Raw genomic sequence first — 21,737 nt, 5'->3', positions numbered from 1 at the left:
TTAACCGTTTAAGCCTCTAAAAATAAAGAAGTGGTTTACCCTAAGGGTTTTAACCATTCTAAATCCGTTTTTGTGTAGTTTGAGGCAATCCGGAGACTCGAGAACGCAGTTTTGATTTATTGGGAAGTGTGCTTGAATTGTGAATTTGAGGTAAGTGAGACTTTAAGCTTTGAGTACTTGCTTTTCAAAACCCGTTTTAAAAATATGTTTTGTCTGTCTGGTCCATGTGTTGGGGCGAGTGTGTGCTTGGCAGAATCGGTGGTCCTTAAGGCCAACTGCATATACTTTATTTTCAACTAATCTAAAACTCTCTTTATAAATTATTTTGTGATGTGATATAGCTGTGAGTCATGATATTGGGGCATTGTGTATGCTTCCCTTAGCATTGTGTATGCTTCTTGATGATATTGGGGCATTGTGTATGCTTCCCTTAGCATTGTGTATGCTTCCTGACATATTTGGCACATTGTGTATGTTGCCGTAGATTCATAGTGTTGACTAATTATTTAACTGCCACTTACGACGGTTCGTAGTGTAAATTGTGTTGAGATATATAATATATTTTATAAACAGTGTTTTGAACCTTGGTTGCTATTATATAATGATATATTCATGTGCATAATATTTTTTGTGCTTGTTGTGTGTTTGTATTTTCTAACACTTGTTGCAGGGGTATTTGAAGTGGCGGGTCGAGGATCTTACTGGGTTATATTTATGTATAACTCACTCCTTACCTGCATGTCCATGCAGATACTGTCATTGAGAACAAGGCTGGTAATTGAAGACTTCGTGAGTGGATTTTGTTGCTGAGGTGAGCCACCGCATTGTTCGTGGAGGCAGCCATTTCAGCTTTATCTAGTTTATTTCCAGTTATTTATTTTATTTTGGGTTTACATGCCCAATACTAAAACTCATGTAACTCTGTTAGATGCTCCATGGTATTAGCGTGGGATGTGGGCTAGTGATTTTTTTTTTATCGTAGCGTTGATTGGTTTTCATAAATCGATTATGGATTTGGTAGGTGACTATTTCGCATTTTTATCATTAATAACGTTGTTGCACCTGCACTTATTTTCTTTTAGTGCTTTCGTAAATGGTTAAGATATGAAAATGTGGTTCGCCTGGCCGGTGGTGTGTGCTGGGTGCCAATCACGTCTAGGGGTATTTTGGGACGTGACAATAAATTCATGTTTTTAAATTTCGGGTTGACTCCTCCGAATATAGTCCCAAGTGGTTTATGATTTTGCTAACACTCACAAAATTTTCCTAGTACAAACTGGGGCAGAAAAATTTTGTTCATTTTTGTTTGTCTTTGATGGCTTGCAGGTTCGTCGGCAAGCGCAGAATTGATATTCAAGAATGAAGTTCCATATTTGGTCCGAGAAAGAAGAATGTTCAATCTTAAAGACAGTTAGAGTCAACTTTGACACATAAGGCGACCCAATGTCTCAAGATGCATCTTCTCAGCCTCTATTCAAGAAAACAAAAACAAGAATATTCTACGAGTTGTCATTTGGAAGAACATCAACAACTCATTCCAAGTTGCAAGTTCAAGTTTCAAATTCTAACTTCAAGATCAAACTTTGAGATCAAGGTACCCACTGAAAGAAAGTGAGGTGATAACTGAAGATCCAAGTGAAGGTCTAAAGGAAGGCTCAAGACAAGTAGAGCAGATAGGATCTTGTATTTCATTTTGTCTTTTATTGTATTTTTCATTCTTTTTATGTAATATAAGGAGCCACGGACCGGAACCTCGAAAAGATGTCACTCGATTCTCTAACTCATCATTCCATCCATATACTCACTTGAACTACACGTGACCTGATTCCCTTATAACCCGAAATATGTAGGCTGCCCAAAACAAGGACTCGGTCACATCCTTTTCTTTCATTTCTTTTCGGTTTCAAATAATGGTCAGGTCAACTATCAGTCACAGTGTTCACGTCTTTGCCTGAAAACTCTTCATGTTTCCAAGCAAAGAGGGACATTTTTTAAACACCTAATTTTTGACCAAACATAAATTTTTACATCATTTTTATCGTTTAAATATTTCTTTTAGGTTTAATTAAATATTTTAATGTTTATTTCATTTTTTGTAAAGAAATGGATCATGCGCCTAGCTCAACCTCAAAAGCTAGCTTATGAGGGGAGGATTTCCCAAGTCCATATAAGGAGACCACCCATCTCATTAACCACCGATGAGGGACTTTTTTTCAAATCTTACTTTTAAAATTTGAAAACTACAAAAATAGAGTTACATTTTAGGATAAGTTTCATCATTTATTTTTCAGAAAAAAACAAGAAGAAGATAATTTAAAAAAATATGTTTTCTTCTAATTTATGATTTGATAAATAAGCTAAAGATTTAATTATCTTCTTAGTTATATTTATTTTAGTATAACTATTTAAATTCTGCTATATTTATTGCCTAAAACAAATTGGCTAATTTTCATGTCTTTATATTTTTCATGTTTTATCCTTTTTTTTAAAGGGCTACAAATCCTAACTATCTATAATCAAACCTACACGTCATCCCCCCCACCCCACCCCCCACCTTATTCCACAACCAGCAACCTTATACCCCTTCCTAAAATTTCTCAGCAAACAACAATACCCACTTCCTCACGTCATTAAACCCCAACCTTAAACTACCCAAAGCAAACCTAAATCCCCATGCACGTCCCAGCACTCCCACGTTTTACTTTTCTGTTTTACCCTAACCAAACCCAATCCTAATCCCTATCCCTTAAACCCCTCAACTATAATTATCCCTTAAACCCCTCAACCATAATTATTTCCCCGTCTCCCACTCCAACTCAAACTCTTCCACACACACATTACCCTATATAAACACCCTACGTACACAATGCAAACACATCAGAAGCAGTAGAGAAAACAAAAACAGTGAAACAGTAAAAGAAAAAAATAGAGCGGAGAAAATATAGAGAGAGCAAAGCATTGAGAGAAAAATAAAAAATACTAGCTTTGAAAAGGTTTAGTTTGAAGGTTTTGTTGGAGTTCGAGGTTTTCGTTTGCGGTTTTGAGTCCATGGACCCGAAAGTTAGCTATTATTAACTGTGGAAATCAGTACATTGTAGCCATTTTTATTGTCGTGGATCAATCTTCGCAGAAGGTAACGCTCAATCTTCTTTGTATAATTCAACATCATGATTAAATGAGGCACATCGTCATGTTTGAAGTATCCCTGTTTGTTAAGGCCGAAGGGTCGAAACTGGTCGTATGGTATATTTTAGCTTCTTCCTTTTTGGTTAGCTAATTTGAGATTGTCATTACTTCGGTTCATTATTTAACTTTTGTTGTCAGTTCATGTCTCATATTAAACTCAGTTTGTATACCCTAAACTAAAAAATGAAATCTGAATGTGCCTTTCTGTTCTTAAAGTTAGGTTGCCGCTAAAGTCATTTGATTGATATTATTAGGGGATTAATTTATAAAGTCAATAACAAATAAGGGGCTTTTCCCCTAATTTATAACGATCCTGAATGTTGACGAAGAATTAATGACGCAAGCTTGGTGTGTTTGTTTAATCATGGCAAGTTATTAAAATTTAGCTTTAATTGTAAAATTCTTGGAATAACTTCTGACCTTGCTTTAGTTTGTTCTAATTTCATTATTTAACACCTGGTGTATAGCTCGTAATGATCTGTATTCTCTTTTGCTCAATAAAAATCTTGTCATTAGGCCATTCTTTTGGTTTGAGATACAAGTGAAGGGATTCAAGATATCTTTCTATTTTTTATTTTTTTTATTCTTTTGAAAAAAAAAAAAGTTAGGCAGAGACCAATTTAAGGTCCAATCATATAACATCTCTAATTCATGCAAGTAATAATATTGCTATGAATTATATTTTTTTGAGTAGGAAAAATGACTGGGACTTTTAGCTAAATTAGCTTGGGCCGTGGATGGAATTAAATATTTAGCACGTTTGATTTGATTTTTGACTAATAATTAAGGGGAAAAAATGTATGCATATGAAGTCTTCTTTGATAAGTTAAAGTGTTCTATATTTATCTAAGATTTTATTTAATTACAGTGCTTAAAAGATCTTTTTTGTATCTAAAGTCCTATGAATATTTGAATTGACCATTTTCCTTAATTAGCATTTGATGGCTAAAAGTGGTTTCAGATAATGAGGGATTCGGATACTTAATTGTCTTATGTGTATGATGTTTGGGTTGCTATTCCGTTATTATATGTATATATGTTATTAGCTTATCTGTCCTTTGTTTATTCCAATGTGTTTTAAAGAAAAGGTTCTCTTCGACGATTCTTATAAATTTAGTTACTTTGTCTGGACATATTAGGCCCAGATAAATATTTAAGGTTCAATCAATTTTTTTTAATGTGAAAAAAAAAAACGAGACGGGATACAAATTTATTTCAATCACATTGTCACATAAAAAAAAAGAGCAGAAAGAATATGTATGAGGGAGTGAGGAATGGCCGAAAATATAAGCCACCATGTTCAAAGCGAATTAATTGGGCAAACTAGAATTAAGGCAAGTATGATTTTATCCAAGATTAGTTTAAGCCTAACATTAGTCAATAAAAGCGACCGTGCTAGAAACACGGGACTTGGGGAATGCCTAATACCTTCTCCCCAGTCAACATAATTCCTTACCCGGACTTTTGTTTTTGCAGACCAAAAATAAAGAGTCATTTCCTTTTGATTAGGGATTCAATAAGGTGACTTGGAACACAAAAACTCAATTCCAAGTGACGACTCTGTAATAAATAAATAATCCCTTCTCAAAATGTCACTTTAATTGGAAAAACCCTTTTAAATAAAAACAAATCAAATTTATTTTTATTAAGAAAAAAAAGGGGTGTGACAGAGGCGTGATGGAAGACATTACATTATGGATTTGACATATGTGTATACAACAATGGAATCATGCCTTAGGAAAGAAGGATTAGCCTTACATACCTTTACGTCTTCTTAACTACTTAACGTTCACCTCCAAAGCTTGACAAATCTACATTTAAAAGGATTCATACCAAGGTTAAGTCTTAACGACACTCTTAAATTCAAACAAGAACAATTCATGAGCTAGCGAAAATTGGGCAGCATTTCCCGTATTTCATCTACTTCTACCAATTTCCAAAACAATTCCCAACAACAATGACATTATTAACAATACCATAATCAAGAGGCTTCATTCAAGTTAAGCATCATCCATCCCTCAAAACTCCTTTTCAAGAACATTTATAACAATAGATACAACACAACACCATATTTACTTACATACAATACTTCTTCAACATCATTAGTACCACCCACAATAAGATTATACTCATAGCATGCTAAGAATCATAAGTCAAATTAACTTATAGCTCACAATATCCTCAAGTTCACCCTTGAACTCTATTTTCACTTTTCTTTCTCCAACCACATCATATAACAATCAAATAACCTTAACCATATGTAAAAGATATAAATCTTACCTTAATCACTCAGGAACAAGTCTTGGATCAACTTACTCCACTAAAGTGAAGTCTCCAACACCAACACCATAGGAAAACTTGAGTTTCACAAACCCTAGCAAGCTTCTTAGCACTTGAGTCTCTTGATATTGGCCTCTTAATCCTTGATTTCACTTTATATTTGTGTTGATATGCTTGGAGAAAGGTTCTAGGGCTTTTAAGAGTTTGGGGGAAGTGGGAAATGAAAAAAAAAAAAAGAACAAGGGTCGTTCATATATAGCAAAAAGAAATCTAGCCCGACCCGGAATCTACGGCCAATTATGCCGGCCCTATAAATTATACAGTCCGTATAATTCCACCAGAGGCTCACCCTCTTCTGGAAGTATTCTACGGATAAGTATACGGGCCGTATAATTTATAAAGTGCGTATTAATGACCGTACAATCCATATTTTTCCGAAACTTATTCTCGCCGATTTGTTCAACCCCCAATCCTTATGGAACCTTATTGCCACTTGTATAACACTTCATTAACTATCTAAAGGGCTTTATAGCTCCCTCTCAAGACATTACCAAACAAATTATAGTTCACTTGTTGCGAAACCTTCCCAAACATGACTTACATTTCACTTCCTTCGACGAACTTAGTTTCACCGATTCATATGACTTCAAAATCTTATGGTACACCCTTAAAGATATCAAATACTCCCCTTAATCTCATAAGGACTTCATGTTTACCTTAAGCTTGCGTTTTTCTACTCGTAATGCAACAATCCGAAATCTCCGAGATATAACACTAGTAACAGACTCTGCACTCAAAGAAGAGTAAAATAAGAGTAGCATCAGTACAAACAACAAGTACAACAAGAGTAGCATCAGTACAAACAACAAGTACTGGTAGGTATCATAGGCCGACAACAATTATTTCACATATATGAAGAAAGAAATCAACAAGTAGGCAGATCAGCAATCAAGCACACTTACAAATCACATTATCATAATAATCAAGGACTTCCGCCCACACATATGTCATACGGAAACTCACTTTCCAAGTCATAAGCCTAGGTGAAGCTTCTAATTCATAAGTCTGTCGAGTCTCAATAATCTCAAATCGATAATCATAAATTAAAGTTATGAACCTAGGCAGAGTCACTAATCTACTATTACACCTCGGAAATTTTTCCGTTGATAACCAGTGAATAGACTAACGAAGAGCACGAAGTATACGGTAATTCAATAAGTGGGGAATGACATTTGATGACCCTAGTTAAGATTTCAAAGACGTGTAAGATAGGGGAAGAAAGTTTGCCAAGAGAAGGCAAGGCATACGATAGGTATTGAAAAGGAATTACGAGTAACAAGTTAACGAGGATTTAATAATGCTTTGGAGAAGAGTTATAACGTCCATTAGATTGTCAATGAGTTGATAAACAAGTGCTAAGAAGGTTCCATAAGGATTGGAGATCAAACGAGTCAATGAAAATGAACTTCGGGAAACTGGGGATTATACGGCCAAACATACTGGCCGTATAAAACATACGGACCGTATGTTGGACCGATTGTATTACGATTGTACTAAATTCCTCATATGACGAATAACCCTATAAGGATAGACGTAATGAATGACGATAATGGTAATGATGATAATGATAACGATTATAATAGTAATGATGCTAAAGATGCCTATGAGCTATTATGTATATGTGCCTATGTATGACTATTATGGAACCCCGAGCTTATAAGACCAGGTAGAATGTATATATTTATGTAACGCGCGCGCACCTCTGCAGTTGGGTACGGATAATCCTGAAGCCTTGGTAGGGCCAGGTATGTGAAACCCTGAAGCCTTGGTTGGCCAGGTATGTATGATAACCGAGCCTAGCCATGGTCGGGTACGTGAAACACCGAACCTTCATGGTCGGGCATGCTATGTAAATGTTATGTATATGCTATGGATATGTATATGATATAGATATGAGTATGAATACGTATATGAATACGACTATGGATACGAAATGTAAGTGAGTACGGATATGAGTACGGATACGAATACGGATGTATGTACACAACCTCGCATTAGAATGGAAAGTCCCTATGAAAAGCAAGTAAGTGCTTATGACGATGATTCTACTGTCTCCCATCTTATGTTATTTCTTATGTTGCTTATTATGCTTCTATATTGATATTGATCATGCTTTACATACTCAGTACATTCTTCGTACTGACGTCCTTTTGTTTGTGGACGCTGCGTCATGCCCGCAGGTGGCCAGAGAGACAGACTTGATTCATAGCTACATTACTCAGGGACTACATGGCAGAGCTCCATTTCTTTCGGAGCTAAAGCTTTTGGTACGTATTATTTTGTGTATATATTTATGGGCATAGCAGGGTCCTGTCTCGCCTATATGATATGACATACTCTCCTTAGAGGCTCGTACACATGTGTATATGGTTAGATGTGTTTGGCCTTGTCAGCCTATATTTTGGATATCATTTTGTTAGCCTCGTCGGCTTATGTACATTGATATGGGCATAGTTTCTATTGATGATATAAATGCATTGATTGTCCAATGGGATTAGTATGATTGATGGATAGAATGTATGATTTAATATGTGACTCACCTAGATGTGAATGTAAAGGTATGTTAAGAGGTGTCCGGGTAGGCTAGCACCGGGTGCCCGTCGCGGCCCTCCGGTTGGGTCGTGACATCTACAATATGGTCCAATCCATAATTAGATCTATGCCATAACAATGGTACAAACAAACCATACCAAATAAGAAATAAAGAGCCATATGATGACGCAGGATAAAATGTAATGATGTGCAATGCAAAGCACTGGCTAAATACCCCAAACCTGTACACACATGCTAAAGGTATTGATCACATAATAGTCATGACCCGCGAGGGACTTATGGCATCCATGTACCACTCACTCCGGAACAGATCTTGGATCACGAGTTCACACAATAGGTCATATCCTCACTGTAACACCTCATACCTCCTAACTAAGTTACGTTCATGATTCGAGACTTAGAAATCAAGATGGGGAGCGCTGGGATCGGAAATTGGCTTGGAACGACAAATGTACATTCTACGTCATTTTGTACGGGCCGTACAATTTTGTACGGGACATACTCTATGGGCCTACATCAAGGGGGGAAATTAGAAGTCACTGGAATTTTCCATTTCGAGGTACAACAACCAAAAATCGTAGTCACTGGATTTTGACAAATCCAGGTACGTACATAAAAGTCCAGAACGTACAATTGGCCCGTACTTTCCCCGCTTCAACAAATAGTATAAATACGTGGGTTCAGTCCAAAAATCTTATTTTCATATTTCCAAGCCCTAGAAAGAAGTTCTTCTCTCCCTACCATTAGAATACATCAAGGTAAGCCCATTCTAAGCATTTCAAGTGAATTCTAACATATGTTCAAGAATATTAAATAAGGGTTCATCATTCCTAACCTAGGATTTTCAAGAAAACCCATCTAAAGGATTTAAGACTAAGGCTTTTGGAATTCTTCTCAAGTTCAGACCATTAGTTAAAAGTTTTGGAGCATTAATAGGTATGTAGGGTTTCTATCTACGTGTAGGAACACAATTGTTCTTCCCCACGCCACGTTCTTCCATGATTATATGAAAGTTTATCAAAAACTAGGGTTCTAGACATGTTCATGATAACCCTAAGTACATGTACCATGATATACCATGTTGTATGATTACTTCGTTATTCTGTTCTTGATACTCCATTTTGGTTATTGAGAATATGTTCGTAATCCATGAAAACCCATGCTTTGCATTCCATGGGTTCTTAAGTGCAAGATATGAACTATTAAGTCTATTTTCATGAACTTCGTTATCATATAATCATATTTATATAATTCATGGGCTACTAAGCCGAGTATATCCATGTTCATGTTTTGGGAGTTGCAAAAATTTCTGAAAAGGCTCAGATAGCCTGAAACTACATATGCCAGCATAGGATAAGGATCGCTACACCCAATTAAGACGATACCTTCATGTTTACCTATTGCGGGTTGTTGGATCTATTCATGTTCACGTTCATGTCTTGTACCATGGCAAGGTACATGATGGCTTAGCTGGTCGGGCAGAGATTAGACGCCACGTTCTTACGTAGTGGTTACATATCGGTTATACAAAGGCTCTCCCACTTCAAAATATTTTACTCATGTTATGTGTATACTCATGTCAGATAAGCTCATGTTCACGCTCAACTTACAGTTTTAGTTTCAGTTTTATTATTTCATGTGCCATGCTTTACTTCATTCTGTTGCTTTACATACCAGTACAATTCAAGTGTACATATGTCCCCTTTATTTGCTCGGGGACCTGCATTTCACGATGCAGATTTACAGGACGATGGATAGGCACGTTAGGACTTGCTCGTATCAGCTTTTGGTGAGCCCCATTCTATTTGGGGAGTTATCCTTATTTATGTTTATTTCAGTTATGTGGTTAAGATATGTCGGGGCCTTGTCTTGATAAATAGTTTAGCAGTCAGACTCATATCAGAGGTTTTATAGACTAGTCAGTTATATTATGTTAGATATTCAGACTGTTACAACCATTTTGGCCCAGCATTATCATGTTTATTCAAACTAGTTTCGCTTCATGTTTTAAACAAGTATTTTCATTACTATTATGAGCTTCCATGATTATTCAGACTACCTATGTTTTATATTATATTTCGCATTAGCTCATGCCCACGTTGATTCAGCAAGCCATGTGGTTTACTCGGTCATATACAGCAAGGCACAAAGTGTCATATTACGTCTAGGCCATGGTTTGGGACATAAAAAAGCTTGGTATCAGACACTAGGTTCAAGTGTCATAGGGAGTCTATGAAACTGTGTCTAGTAGGGTCACTTTTACATATGTGTGGCACCCACACATATAAACAGTTGACCACTAAGGCATCTAGGATTGTCTTACTTCTTCCATACTCTAGATCATGCTGTTAGAATTATGATTTCAGGTACTCTTATAACTCGTGCGTATTACGTATTTCAGACAATGCCTATGAATAAAAAGTACACCAAGAGGACTACAGCTACCAGCCAGAGGGATACCATTGATGTTGCTCCAAAAGTGTAGCCTCAGACTCAGAGGGTTGCATCAGATACTATACCTCAGCTACAGAGTGGCCTGCGGAGGTCCGTCCCACAATTACTCCATAGCCCGATGCTTCTAACATAGATGTTAGGGGAGCTATCCAACTGCTCACCCAGATTGTTGCTATTCAGGTACACCATCAGGAAACGGTTGCTAACATAGGTGCTAGTGGAGGGCCAAATAGTTCTAGGACCAAGGAATTTCTGAACATGAAGCCTCTAGTGTTCACATAATCTATTAAGGGAGAAGATCCCTAGAACTTCATCGATCGGCTTCAGAAAGTCTTTCGTGTTATGCATGCTACAGAGATAAAGGTAGCAGAGTTGGGAGCTTATTAGTTATAGGGTGTTGCTCATATTTCGTATGAGACGCGGGAACACTCCTGCGGGGAAGATGCATCTCCAACAACCTGGGATGAGTTTGTAAATGCTTTCATTGATAACTTCCAGCCGATTAAGGTTAGAGAGATGAAGGCTTACGAATTTGAGAGACTAAAGCAGAACAGTATGAGCGAGAATGAATATTATCTCAAGTTTGTTTCCTTGTCTAAGTTTGCTCAGTATATGCTTCCTGACATAAGGGCCATAGTTAGGAGATTTGTGTTGGGCCTTACAACAGACTTGTATGGTGATGCAAATATTGCTGCTCAGAATGAGATGATGACTATCACTAAGATGGTTGCCATTGTTCAGGGTCTAGAGGACCGAATGAAAGAGGAGGAGGCTCTTCAGAAAGATAAGGATAGGTAATTTAAAAAAAAAACTAAGTTTGCAGGTAACTTCAGTCATGGGGGGGGGGGGGGGGTGGAGGCAGAAAATTCTTGAAGGATAGATCATCAGGACCCGCTCCATTTGCAGCCAGTGCTCCAGCCCCAAAGTTCAAGAATGATCAAAAGAGACAGAATTTCAAGCCAACTTACTCCTATTCTCAAGCTAACGTGCAGACTTATGATAATTCGATTTGCAGCAAGTGTGGTAAGAGGAACCTAGGGGAGTGCTGTATGGGAATGGATATATGCTATGGGTATGGCCAGCAGGGCCATTTTCAGAGAGACTGTCCATCAGCGAGACATGGTACCGGAGGTAATGTGGCTCGGTCCACAAATGCAGCAGCTCCTCGTAATTCTCAAGCCCAGTCAGGGAATTGTGCAGCTAAGTCTGGCAACGCAGGCGGAGGATGGAACCACTTGTATGTATTAGCAGGTTGTCACTATACAGAGGCACGTGCGGATGTTGTCAAAGGTACACTAACAGTCTTCACTTTCGACGTTTATGGCCTTATTGACCCAGGATCCACCTTATCTTAAGTAACCCCATTTACTGCTAAGAAGTTTGGGATAGAACCAAAAAAGTTGTATGAACCCTATGAAATGTCCACACCAGTTGGGGAATCAGTTATAGATAGACGTATTTATAAAGGTTACCAATTTTAGTCTATCATCACAGAACCATAGCAGACTTTGCAGAATTAAAGATGGTAGACTTTGATGTAATGATAGGTATGGATTGGTTAGCCTCATGTTATGCCACAGTAGGCTGTAGAACCAAAATTGTGAGGTTTGAATTTCCTAACGAACTAGTCATAAAATGGAAAGGTAATTCAGTAGTACCCAGGGGTAGATTTATTTCATATCTTAAAGCCAAAAAGATGATTTCCAGGGGGTATATCTATCACTTAGTTCGAGTCAAGGATTTAGATACCCAGACCCCAACTCTTCAATCTGTACCAGCCGTTAATGAGTTTCTATAAGATCTTCGCGGAGTTCCTCCTGATATGGAGATAGACTTTGGAATTGATCTACTTTCTGGCACTGAATCGATATTTATTCTGTCATACAGAATGGCTTCAGCAGAGTTAAAAGAGTTAAAAGACCAGTTGAAAGATCTTCCTGACAAGGGATTTATTAGGCCTAGTGTCTCACCTTAGGGTGCGCCAGTCTTGTTTGTCCCGAAAAAATGGTTCCTTACGCATGTGCATTGATTACTGTCAGCTGAACAAGGTCACCATTAAGAACAGATACCTTTTTCCCAAAATAGATTATTTGTTTGACTAACTTCAGAGTGTCCAGTGTTATTCTAAAATTGACCTCAGATCAGGATATCATCACTTAAAAGTTAAGGAAGTAGATCTTCCGAAGATAGCTTTCAGAGCTCGTAATGGTCATTTCGAATTTCTTGTCATGTCATTTGGGCTGACAAATGCGCCAGATGTTTTCAAGGACCTTATGAACAGGGTTTTCAAGCCGTATCTTGATTTATTCGTCATTGTGTTTATTGATGATATTTTGGTGTATTCCCGTAGTGAGACTGAACATGCAGAACATCTCAGAATAGTGTTGCAAACACTTCAAGATCTTGAGCTGTCTGTGAAATTTTCCAAGTGTGAATTTTGGCTCAAGTCAGTGGCGTTGCTTGGCCACATGATATTAGGTGAAGGTGTGAAAATTGATTCTCAAAAGATCGATTCCGTAAAGAAATGGCCTAGACCTACCTAAGTTTCAGACATAAGAAGTTTTTTGGGTCTGGCAGGCTACTACAGATGTTTCGTAGAGGGATTTTCCTCTATCTCAACTCCATTGACTAAGTTGACACAGAAAAAGGTCAAATTTTAATGCTCAGACGCGTGTCAGCAAAGTTTTGAAGAGTTTCGAAGAGGTTGAATTTTTCTCCAGTTTTGACACTACCAAAGAGAACCGAAGGGTCGTAGTTTATTGTGATACTTTGGGAATTGATCTCAGATGTGTCTTAATGCAGCATGGTAAGGTTGCAGCTTATGCATCCTGTCAGCTTAAGGATAATGAAAAGAATTATCCGACTCATGACGTAAAATTGGCAGCCGTCGTTTTTGCACTTAAGATATGGTGTCATTATTTGTATGGAGTGCACGTGGATATTTTCACTGATAATAAAAGCCTGGAATATATTTTCAAGCAAAGAGAGTTGAATGTTAGGCAGAGAAGATGGCTTAAATTGCTGAAGGATTGAGATGTGGATACTCTCTACCATCCAGGAAAGGCGAATGTAGTAGCGATGCTCTTAGTTGGTGTTCCATGGGAAGTTTAGCTCACGTTGAGGCAGATAAAAGAACTATGACCAAGGAAGTTCACCGTTTAGCCGATCTATGAGTTTGACTCTTGGACTCTGAAGATGGTAGTGTTGTTGTTCAGAACAGAGCTCATTCCTCCTTAGTGGTTGAAGTTAAAGAGAAGCAGTTTAGTGATCTCTATTTGTTACAGCTGAAAGAGGGGATTCGCAAGCATAAGACAACAGCTTTTGAACAGGGGGGGAGGGGATGATGGTACCGAGGCAGATTATGCGTTCCAGATATTGATGAGCTTAGAGAGCTGATTATGTTAGAAGCTCACAATTCTAGGTATTCTATTCATCCAGGTTCCACTAAGATGTATCATGAACTTAAGGAAATTTATTGGTGGAACGATATGAAAAAGAATGTAGCAGATTTTGTGGCTAAGTGTGCGAATTTCCAGCAAGTGAAAGCCAAACACTAGAGGCCCTGTGGGTTGGCTCAGAATATTGATATTACTAGTTAAAAATGGGAGATGATAAATGTGCACTTCATAACAGGTCTACCTCATTCATCCCTGTAACACCCCGTATCTTGGAACTAAGTTTAGACTCATATCATTAGAGTTTTAGTGGAAAAACTGAAGGTTTGAACGTTTCGCGAAAATGGTTGATAGGCCTACTTCGGGCAGCGATAACTCCTTGATTAGTTAGGAATTTGGGAAGGTACCCTTAATGAAAGTTGTAGTATGTATAAATACCTTTCTAACGATATAAGTACCAGGACAATCAGAGATCGGAGCAAGGAGATATGATCCTCTCAATATGGCTAATAGTAAGGCACTTAAAATTCTATAGAATCGGCTAAGTTTTCGATACGTCTTCCTTCCAGTCAAATTTGGTGACCATCCGTTGGGAATTTGAGGACACTTAAAACATAAAAGTTGTAGCCCTTTGCAATATCTTTCTAACGGTATATTGTGGAGCCCAAACAGAGCTCTGTACAAGAAGTTATGTCCATTTTACAGAACACCATGCAGAACCGACACCCGTCGCTTCTCGGGGCGCGTGAGGGCGCGCGGAAGCGTGCACGATGGCCCCGCTTCGCGAAACGATCGCGAAACTCTGAGTTTTTAGCTACAGACTGTTGCACGATGCACCCACATCGCGGAACCAGCGCGAAACAGGTCGATTTCGGGTTAATAGTTGGGATTTCGCATTTTAAGTTACATTTAACCTTGGGGTTTATTTTCCTAACACCCCTAGTCACGAAAAATCACCTTAAAGTCAGAGGGAACAAGTCCCAAGCCTCAAGAACCCTCCAAGGTAAGTTTTATCATGATTCTAGGTTGAATTCAAGTCCCTAATCTCTTTCTAACTTGAGTAAACCCTTCTAATCAATAGAGTTGTGAGTGGAACATTATTGTTGGGCGTGGAAACCCTAGAACTTGAATTCAAGAGGATTGAACGTCAAAAAGGTAATGTTTCTACACTTTAATCATTCATAATAGTGAATTGATGAGTTCTTGGGAGAATAGTAAATGGGTTTAGTAAAGAGAATTACACGAACTATAGTAGGGTTTTGAATTGTTGACTTGAGATTGTTATAATGATATGCGTGATGGAGAATGATGTTAATTACATCTAATTGAGATTGTAGAATCACCTAGAAGTAATAGAATGGGAATTGGGTGAAGAAACACCATTAATGGAGATTGTGGAGCTTTATGCCCACTAAGTGTTTGATAAAATGCTTAGATCACCAAAGCATGAATATTATTGCTAATATAGAATCCCTTTGGCTTGTATTGATATAGATCAAAGTTGAAAGGGCTGACGAACATTGTATTACGCTCAAAGGCTGGAATTAAGATATGTGAGGTTAACTATCTACGTTAGGGAATGTTCATGATTCTCCCTACGCCTCATTCTTCATACTTGTTAGTAATATGACTCAGAATACAGTTTAGCCCTAGTTTCGTGATATGTTGTAGAACTGTTATCTTCTAGGGTTGCAGTTACAGAATTTGTTCATGGTTGTCACTTTGAATATCATGAACTCAGTACGTAATCTTTATAGACTTATGTATTGTTACCACATGAGTCTCAATCTAGAAATTCAGTATGCTCAGAAACAGTCAGTGTTTTCAATTCAGTCCAGCATGTCTATTTCAGTTCAGCATTGTTCATTGTTGTTATGGTCTCAGTCCTTATTAATTAACCATAACTATACATATGTGATTTTGCCCGAGGGCACAGCACAGTCTTGTGTATACGTATACATGGTCGAGGTCATTGACTGACGCACTACTAGGCCGAGGCCATAGCGTGCATTTATTATTGGGTCGAGGCCCCACATATACAAACACAGATAATACAGATGATTCAGATACAGAGCAGGGAGTATTCATATCTTTACTTCCTTGCTATTGCAGTTACAGTTATCATTTTCAGTTTCAGTTTTAGTATTTTATTACTTCAGTTACTTTACATACCAGTACAATTCAAATGTGATGATGTCCCTCTTTATTGCTTGGGGGCCTGCATCTCGCGATGCAGGTAACGATACACAGGTTGACGACTCAGCTATTTAGGAGCACGTATCAGCTACTGGTGAGCCCCAATTTCCTTCGGGGCGTTGTTAGCTATCCAGTCATTTCAGTTTATATATAGCTTTATTATTTAGTGCTCTTAGGGCTTCATAGACACAGTTCAGACAGTCAGATATTTATTATGTTAGCCTTGATGGCAATTGTTCAGTTGTTTTGGTTTAGCCATGTTGGCTACTTTTAGATATATTTTAGATTGTCTATGTATTTCCGCATTATGATTTCAGTCAGACCTTTAGTATATCAGCATGTGTTTAGTTGTTTCCACATTCAGTTATGTTTTGATATCACATGTTGATTCAGTCAGCCAGTGGGTTTGCTCGGTCACATGCAGTCAGGCACCGGGTGCCGTGTTACGTCCAGGCCCAGGTTCGGGGCGTGACAATCCCGTAGACATGACTCTATTTGGGGTGATTGTTGATCGACTTACTAAGTCAGTGCACTTCTTTCCAGTTAAGACCACCGATTCAGTAGAAGATTATGCCAAGTTGTATATTGATGAGATTGTCAGATTGCATGGGACCCTAGTGTTTATCATTTCAGATCGTGGTGCTCAGTTTACCGCAAATTTTTGGAAATCCTTTTAGAAGGGATTGGGAACTAAGGTTAACCTCTGCATTGCTTTTCATCCGCAGACAGACGGTCATACAAAGCGTACTATTTAGACTCTTGAGGACATGTTGAAAGCATATATCCTAGATTTCAAAGTTAATTGGGATGACCAGTTACCTCTCATTGAGTTTGCATATAATAACAGTTATCATGCTAGTATCAAGCTGGCACCATTTGAACCTTTGTATAGGCGAAGGTGTAGATCAACCATTGATTGGTTTGAGGTTGGTGAAACAGAGTTGTTCGGACCAGATTTGGTCTATCAGGCTATGGAGAAAGTTAAGTTGATTCAAGAGCGATTGAGAACCACTCAAATTCGTCAGAAGTCCTATACAGATGTGCGGCGCAGAGACTTAGAGTTTCAAGTGGATGATTGGGTGTTCCTAAAGGTTTCACCTATGAAAGGTGTGATGAGATTTGGCAAGAAAGTAAAACTCAGTCCTACGTATATTAGACTGTATAGAATCCTGCGAAGGGTTGGTCAAGTAGCTTATGAGCTTGAGTTGCCACAAGAGTTGGCTACTATTCATCCAGTGTTCTATGTGTCTATGTTGAGAAAGTGTGTAGGAGAATCGCCGTTGGTTGTTCTTGCTGATACTATAACGGTTAAGGATGTCCTAACCTATGAGGAGATTCCCGTGGCAATTCTTGATCATCAGGTTTGCAATTTTAGAACTAAGGAAGTAGTCGCAGTAAAAGTCCTATGGAGGAGTCAAAAAGTTGAAGAGGCCACATGGGAAGTTGAAGAAGACATGAAATCCAAGTATCCTTATTTGTTTGAAAATCAAGCAGAAAGCATTCAAGGTAAATACCTTTCGAATCCATGTCATTTCCCTTACGTATTCATGCCTCACGTTTCATGTTTATGTTCATGTACTCTCTTCTCATGTCTTATGATTCAGCGTTCATGTTTTCACGAAATCATGTCATGTCAGTTCAGTCCCCATGTTCCATGTCATGTTCCATGTCATGTTCCTTTCACGTTTATGTATTAAAGCCATGTTTAGTCACATTCTTAACGATAACCCATCATTCGAGGACGAATGATCCCAAAAGGGAGATATTATAACACCTCGTACCTCCTAACTAAGCTACATTCATGATTTGAGCTTAGAAACTAAGACGGGGAAGGTTGGGATTGGAAATTGGCTTGGAACGGTAAATGTACATTTTACGTCATTTTGTACGGGCCGTACAATTTTGTACGGGACATACTCTGTGGGCGTACATCACGGGGGAAAATCAGAAGCCACAGGAATTTTCCATTTCGAGGTAAGGCTTGGATGTACGGGACGTACTTTTATCCCGTACATTTTAGACCAAAAATCATAGTCACTGAATTTTGAAAAATCCAAGTACGGCCCAATTGTACGGGTCGTACATAAAAGTACGGGATGTACAATTGGCCTGTACTTTTCTTGCTTCAGCAAATAGTATAAATACGTGGGTTCAATCCAAAAAATCTTACTTTCATATTTCCATGCTCTAACACGAAGTTCTTCTCTCCCTACCATTAGAATACATCAAGGTAAGCCTATTCTAAGCATCTCAAGTGAATTCCAATACATATTCATGAATATTAAATAAAGGTCCATCGTTCCTAACCTAGGGTTTTCAAGAAAACCCATCTAAAGGATTCAAGACTAAGGCTTTTAGGATTCTTCTCAAGTTCAGACCATTAGTTATAAGTTTTGGAGTTATTAATAGGTATGTATGGTTTCTATCTATGTGTAGGAACACACTTGTTGTTAGCCAGGCCATGTTCTTCCAAGATTATACGAAAGTTTACCAAAAACTAAGGTTCTAGACATGTTCATGATAACCCTAAGTACATGTACCATGATATACCATGTTTGTATGATTACTTCGTTATGGCGTTCTTGATACTCCGTTTTGATTATTGAGAATCTGTTTGTAATCCATGATAACTCATGTTTTGCATTCCATGGGTTCTTAAATGCAAGATATGAACTATTACGTCTGTTTTGCATGAAATTCTACAGGCTTCTGTGTTCTCATACAAGTTATACTATGTATCTATCTTCATGTTATATTATAATCACGAATCATGTTTACAATCAAGATTATATAATTCAGGGGCTATTAAGCCAAGTGTATACATGTTCATGTTTTGGGAGTTGCACAGATTACTGAGAAGGCTCAGATAGCCTGAAACTACGTATGCCAGCATAGGATAAGGATCGCTCCACCCAGTTAGGATAATACCTTCATGTTTACCCATTATAGGTTGTTGGATCCATTCATGTTCATGTTCATGTCTTGTACCCCGGCAAGGTACAGGATGTCTTAGCTGGTCGAGCAGAGATCAGACGCCACGTTCTTACGTGGTGGTCACATGTCGGTTCTTTTTTTTGTTTTTTGCACATGTCGGCTATACTAAGGCTCTCCCACTTAAAAATGTTTTACTCATGTTATATGTATACTCATGTCAGATATGCTCATGTTCATGCTCAGCTTACAATTTAAGCGTCAGTTCTATTATTTCATGTGCCATGTTTTATTTTATTCAGTTGCTTTACATACCAGTACAATTCAAGTAGACAGACGTCTCCTTTATTTGCTGCGGGCTTACATTTCTCGATGTAGATTTACAGAATGACGGATCGGCACATTAGGACTTTCTCGTATCAGCTTTTGGTGAGCCCTATTCTATTTTATTTATGTTTATTTCGATTATGCAGTTAAGGTATGCCGGGGGCCTTGTCCCGGTAAGCAGTTTAGTAGTCAGATTCATGTCAGATGTTTCATAGACTAGTCAGTTATGTTATGTCAGATATTCAGAGTAGTATAGCCATTTTGGCTTAGCATTATCATGTTTATTCAGACTAATTCCACTTCATGTTTTAAAAAAGTGTTTTCATTTATCTTATGAGCTTCCACGATTATTCAGACTACCCATGTTTTATTTTATATTCCGCATTAGCTCGTGCCCTATGTTGATTCAGCAAGCCATGTGGTTCGCTCGGTCACATGCAGCAAGGCATCGAGTGTCGTGTTACGCCCAGGTAATAGTTCAGGGCGTGACACTCACTCGCTGTCAAAGCCATGTAGTTCGCTCGGTCACATGCAGCAAGGCACCGAATGACATGTTACACCCAGACCATGGTTCGAGGGCGTGACACTCAATGTAGATCTAAGTATGAGGAATGAGAATGAATGCATAATACTCAACCATGGAATAAATCAACGAACCAGGTCAATCAGCATAGAGAGTCTATGACACCCTTTACTTCCAAATAGAGCAAGCACACCTCACAACTAAGTCTTGTGTCACCAAGGTGCTCCATTTTCTCATTTATCATCATCAGTACCAAGTCATAATTCGATATCAATATACATGTGAAATGAGAATGTATGCCATGCATGATATTATCATCAATAGTAAATCATAATCAAGATTTCAACCGTGTATTATCATAATTATACAACACAATTCAGGCCTAATCTCATTATCCTTCCTTTCTCCAATTATAAATGACACAACAACAGAGAAATGAGTGCAACACATATCACAACACAACAATTAAGGCAACAAGCCTAATCACAATAACAGGACAACAAGCCACAATCAACAACAACCAACCTAATAGAACTGTCACGACCCAGCTAGGGGCCGCGACGGGTACCCGGAGCAATTACCGAGCACTGCTTACTCTACTGCTTGTCTTGCTCATTTGATACTCTTTTATCAATTTTACATACCAATTGTAGGAAAATCATATTTAATTAAAACATAAATACTTTATATACATTTGCCTCTTGGCCATCAAAATAATATACATACATATGAAAACATCTTATGAGACCATCTAACCCACACTGCGTATCTACGAGCCTCTACTAACATAATGAATACATAGACGGAACAAGACTCCGTCATGCCCAAAATATGCATATATGAATGTACATCAAAAGAATAGCCATAAGCACCTCCGAACAATGGAGTGCTATCTATCAGCTGACAGCTACTGAGGACCTGGGCCAAGCTCTCCTCCCTGTCTACCTGTGGGCATGAACACAGCGTCCGAAGAAAGGAAGTCAGTACGAATATTGTACCGAGTATGAGAGGCATACATAATGAAAGGAACATCAATAATATGAGTATAACATCAACATGAGACATCTGGATCTGACTGATAATCATAAATTAAGTAATACATGTTGTCTTACTCATACTCATCATCATAACATGTATGCATCATATGCAAGCTGCCCGTCCATGTCGGAACGGTGTGATAGTCAATAATATTAGCCCGCGTCCAGGCCTCCCGCGTCCGGGGTACCATCTCATGCCGCCCACTAGTGGTGTCTACCCACGCCCGTAGGTCGTGGTGTATCCGTATTGCCGCCCGCCGAAGCGGTGTCTGCCCGGCCAACTAGGCCCGGTGTTAATGCAATCGTGACATGCTTATGAAAATGCTCATAGTAATATGTTTATCATAAAATACTTATCTTATCATAATGCGTATATAAGACTCATGATCAACTTTACTTTATCGGGGTGACGTAAGGTCGTGATCTCCCGATTACATTATGGAACCATCATGGACATTCTGCCTCACCTTGAAAGGACTAGTACATAAGGTGAGTGTAGGCAAGGAATAACATCATCATCATTCTAGTGTCATCATATCATATAACTTATCTCATATAGACATTCATAGGTATAAGATTTTAACTTCTTAGAATGTAAGAATTCATGAAAGGAGTAGGGATTCAAGCTAAAAGATTCATGCCATTAGAAAGAAGGACTAGCCTCACATACCTTTGTCGTTTAGCTAAGACATCGCTCACTTGTTCTCCGTCGATATCACGTCGTTACCTTCATAAGAGAATTCGTATCAACATTAGTAAACTAACTACAAGAACGCATCGCTAATTCTAGGAAAA

This window comes from Lycium barbarum, chromosome 5 (genome assembly GCF_019175385.1).
Source record: "Lycium barbarum isolate Lr01 chromosome 5, ASM1917538v2, whole genome shotgun sequence".
NCBI classification, from domain to species: Eukaryota; Viridiplantae; Streptophyta; class Magnoliopsida; order Solanales; family Solanaceae; genus Lycium; species Lycium barbarum.
The sequence above is the reverse complement of the archived record's forward strand: the minus strand, read 5'-3'. Positions refer to the sequence as shown.